Source organism: Chenopodium album, chromosome 2 (genome assembly GCF_948465745.1).
Source record: "Chenopodium album chromosome 2, dcCheAlbu1.1, whole genome shotgun sequence".
NCBI lineage: Eukaryota > Viridiplantae > Streptophyta > Magnoliopsida > Caryophyllales > Amaranthaceae > Chenopodium > Chenopodium album.
In genome coordinates this window covers 26,766,263-26,770,850 of record NC_137835.1, presented here as the reverse complement: position 1 = coordinate 26,770,850, position 4,588 = coordinate 26,766,263, and the positions used below count along the sequence as shown (strand labels likewise).

Here is a 4,588-nt window from a genome sequence, read left to right as displayed (position 1 = left end):
AGGAATTGATATAGATGAAAGTCAAATTCAAATCACACAATAGGCATTGATATAGATTAAAGTCAAATTCAATCACACAATATAGGCATTGATATAGATTAAAGTCAAATTCAAATCACACAACAGGAATTGATATAGATGAAACTTAAATTCATAATCAAACAACATAGGCATTGATATAGATTAAAGTCAAATTCAAATCACATAATAGGCATTGATATAGATGAAACTCAAATTCAATCACACATTAGGCATTGATATAAATTAAAGTTAAATTCAATTACCATAGTAGGCATTGATATAGATGAAAGTCAAATTTAAATCACACAATAGGCGTTGATATAGGCTGTTGAGTGGCATTTATGCCACTCTTTTATCCTTTTTCTCTAAGGATTCTCCCCTCATTTGGCATTTGTTTGAGCCTTTTCCAAGCACTTTGTCTTAGTTTTGCTATTCTTTGTTTCCTTTTGTGTTTCCCCCTTCTTTTTCTTTCTTTTTGCTTTGCTTTATCGCTTTCCCTCTCTACTATACTTATGTTTGTTTATGAGTATTTGATTAGGTTGAATGGACTGCTCGCGTGATCTTGCTCGAGGCTTAGTTCTCCCTTTGGAGTGCATTGGAATAGGAGAAGAGAGGAGCATGGACTTTGAAGAATCCGGAGCACTCATGAGGAGCGGCCACTCACCCCATAGGAGCGGCCGCACCATTTCCTCCCTTTCATGCCTGTTTCACAAGCTTAAGGAGCGGCCGCTCACCCAGAGAGGAGCGTCCGCTCCTATCTGGGAGAGCACCTGCTCCCCTATAGTCGGTTTCCTTGATTAATACCCTCTAGAGCGCCCGCTCCCCCTCGATGGAGCGGCCGCTCTCGTGGGTATTTCGGTGCACTTTTAATCCTTTCTTTAGGGTAATGTGAGGAGCGTATAAATACCCCTAGGATTGTAAAGAGAGGATTATGTAAATTTTTAGCCCTAATCTAGAGAGAGAAACACCATTAGTCTTCATTTGGTAGAGAGAGAAAGTGTGGATTTCTTTATTGATGAATTTGGATTTTGAAGAAGAAGCTTGTTTGATATTTTGTAAATCTTCAACTTCAATTAATGAGCAATCTCTTACTTTTTCTCTTTACTTTTGCATTTAGTTTTTGATATGTCTATTTTATATAGTGTTTTACCCCCGTCCCTTGGTCATAATTAGTAGTGTTTTTGGCCCTTTTGGGCCACTTTTATTACTAATGTGTGTTTTCTAGTGTTTTCGTAGTTTTGGTTGAGTTTTGCAGGGAATTGCACCTTTGGAGCATTTTCCCGGGATTTTATGAAGCGACTACGAGCATTGGAAGAACACGACCACTTATGGAGCCCAAGGCCGGTTAGAGCCATCGAGCCGGTGATTAAGGGCTCGGTTATTTGGATCGCGAGGCAATTGGACCATGTATTCGAGACCCGAGAGGAAATATGGATTAGGCCGAGAAATCTAGCCCAATCGAAGTCCAAAGCCTTGAAGATAAAGACCGGGCCCAATCGGGCAAGCAATCACTCGATCGGGCGCGGCAACTTAGAAGGAGCACTGGCAAAAAGGCGCGCCCGATCGGGTGGCCTCTAGCCCGATCGGGCGCGTGTTTCTGGAGAGGTGTTTTTGGACGAGCAATTAGTTTCTAATTAGGAGTTGTTCTTAGTTTTGTTTAAATACGTTTTTGTACGGATTTTTAGGAATCTATCTTCTACCCCTTCTTCTTCTCTTAATCTTTTCTCTTAGACTTTCTCTCTCTACTTAGTTTTCTCTCTCTAAACTCTCTCCCTAAACCTTTGTTCTTATTTCTTTGATTAATTCCAGATTTATTTTGGTGACGATTTCTTTTCCCTTAATCTTAGTTATTTATTTTATTCCTTTGATCATGATTTATTTTATTGCTTTGCTTAGTTTATATTTAATTATGTGTGAGTAGTTTAATTTCTAGGGTTTATGGGGATCAAATAAATAATATGAAGGGGGTAAATTATTGTTGTTGATTATCAATGCTAGATTAATTTCTTATTGATTGATTTAATGCTCTGTGATTAGATTAGGCCTATCTTTTATGCATGAGTTTGACAATATTGATTCAAGAATCGAGAGATGAGAATTAATGTTTAGGTCTAGTTTTAATAGGCAAGTTAATTTATAAATGGTTAAGTCAAGATTCGAGAGATGAGATTTAATACCGGTAAATTAATTGTGTGATTGTAATAAGTAGCGAGAGCCCTTTACAATCTGGTTAATTGATGCATTGATGATTGACTATTATTGATTGTTGGTATTGCATGATGATTTCTTATTGGATTGTTTTAATGTTTTACAATTGCGGCTTGTAAAAGTATAGCAATATTAAATTGATGAATCGAGCAGATGTTAATTTGATATTAAAGGCTATTTTTAATAAGAACTTAGATCTAGTAAATTGCGAGAGCCTGTTAGGTCTATGTTGGTTAATAAATTGCGAGAGCCTGTTAATCATGTTATTTATGCAATGTCAATGATTGATTACCCTATTTTACCCCGGAGTATTATTTATTGGTGAACCTATGCCCTAGATCCTTTCATATATTATTTTCTCCCTATTCCTACTCTTTTTAGTTTAGCTTCTTATTCATTCATAAATATTGGTTACTTAAATAATTTAGATTATAATATTTAATTAGGAGTAAAAAGACTTGTTTCCCTGTGGAGTTCGACCCTACTTCCCTATCTACTGTAGTTAGTGATTTAGGTAATTATTTTTGATTAGGGGATACGACTTTACCCTGTCAAAATTTGGTGCCGTTGCCGGGGAGACGGTTTTATTTTTATTTCTGATTGTTTTTGTAGTCTAGATTATTTCCCTTTTTGTCTCAGAGAGCGTTAGTTCTCTGAGACAAATCTCATATTTGCTTCTAGTTTTTGTTTATGCCCAGGTGTTCCAGATCAGGTTATATCCCATTCGATCCTGAGATCGAACGTTCCTTCCATAGACAGAAAAACTTCTACAAGCAAATTCTGGCGGATTCTGGTGATACTAACAATAATCACCGCGATCCTCCAACTGATTCTAGCGATTTAGAGGTAGCATCAGACACAGAATCAGAGATGGCGGTTCCAAAGAAGCTTAGTGATTATTCACAACCAAAGCTCACGGATTTTCCACATCTCACCCTTACCCCGGCTCTTGATGGGGTTCAATTCGAAATCAAACCCCAATTTATAACGATGATAGAGAGGAAGCAATTCAGTGGAGCCAAGGGTGAAGACCCGAATCTTCACATTGCCGACTATTGTCAATATTACAACACCATAAGGCAAGCCGGGGTCACTCAAGACCAAATCAGGGAGATTCTCTTTCCCTTTTCTTTAACTGGAAAAGCTAAACTGTGGTTTAATGGCTTAAATAGAACTACACTTGGTATTACTGACTGGGAAACCCTTGTTTTGAATTTCTATAACAAGTATTATCCTGCAGAGAGAACAGCAGTACTACGAAGTGCGATTCAGAACTTTGCCCAGGAAGCCGATGAGTCTTTATATGAGGCTTGGGAAAGGTTCAAGGATTTACAAAGAGAATGCCCTCACCATAATTTAGCACAATGGCAGTTAATCCAAGCCTTTTATAACGGAATTGGAAATTCTTCTAGAATAATTTTAGACTCTGCAGCTAGTGGGAGATTTATGAATCTTAATGTTGATGATGCAGGTCAGGTTATTGAAGATATGGCGATACACAATTCCCAATATGGGAATCCTAGAGGATTTGCTAACAAGGGGAAACATAGTGTCGACTCTGTATCCTTTTTGCAAGCTCAACTGACCTCTATTTGTCAAAAATTAGATAATCTGAGCACTGCTAGCGTAGCTAATGTTTCTGCAATTAATAATAATTCTAATGAGGCTTTCTGTGAAAATTGTGGTATTGTAGGTCATTGGGAGCAGGATTGCAGGAGTTCTGTGGCGCAAGTTAATGCCTTTCAAGCTTATAGGCAGAATAACCCATACTCCAACACTTACAATCCTGGGTATCGGAATCATCCATACCTTTCCTACCGGAGCACTAATGTTCAAAATCCACCACCACAAGAACCACAAGTGCCACAACAACAGCAGCAGAAATACTATCATCCCAATGCTAGCCAGAAGAATCAACCACAACAACCCCCCTCATCTTCAGACCCTTCTTTGGGGGAAATTAGAGCAATGTTGGTCAATATGCAAAAGCACATGGAGAGCAGAGATGCGACAATTGATCAAATTTTAGCGCATAATAAAATTGTAGATAATCAAATTGCGCAACTCTCCGCTACTCTACAAGCACGCCAACAGGGAGCCCTGCCGGCACAGCCGACTAGGCCTACGGATCAAGCATTTGCAATTACTCTAAGAAGTGGTTCAAACTATGAAGGGCCCTCTATGCCCAGAGTTGATGAACCTATTTTATTAAATAATGCTAATCTTGATTCCATTAAACCAAACAATGTAGTTTCTAGCCTTGCGGGGCTAGGGGATAATACTAACACATCCAATTCTACTTTGCAGGGTAAAACTCCAGAGAAGGTGGCTACCCCAGACAAAGATAAGAATGCTCAAA

At 38.4% G+C, this 4,588-nt stretch overlaps 1 non-coding gene across 1 annotated transcript; it reads right to left on the bottom strand.

The window, feature by feature from the left end:
• Positions 1–3,480: 3,480 nt before the first annotated feature.
• LOC145606931 (small nucleolar RNA R71) lies at positions 3,481–3,587 on the bottom strand. The gene has a single exon (XR_014105463.1). It is a non-coding gene; the product is annotated as a small nucleolar RNA R71 (small nucleolar RNA).
• Positions 3,588–4,588: the final 1,001 nt, after the last annotated feature.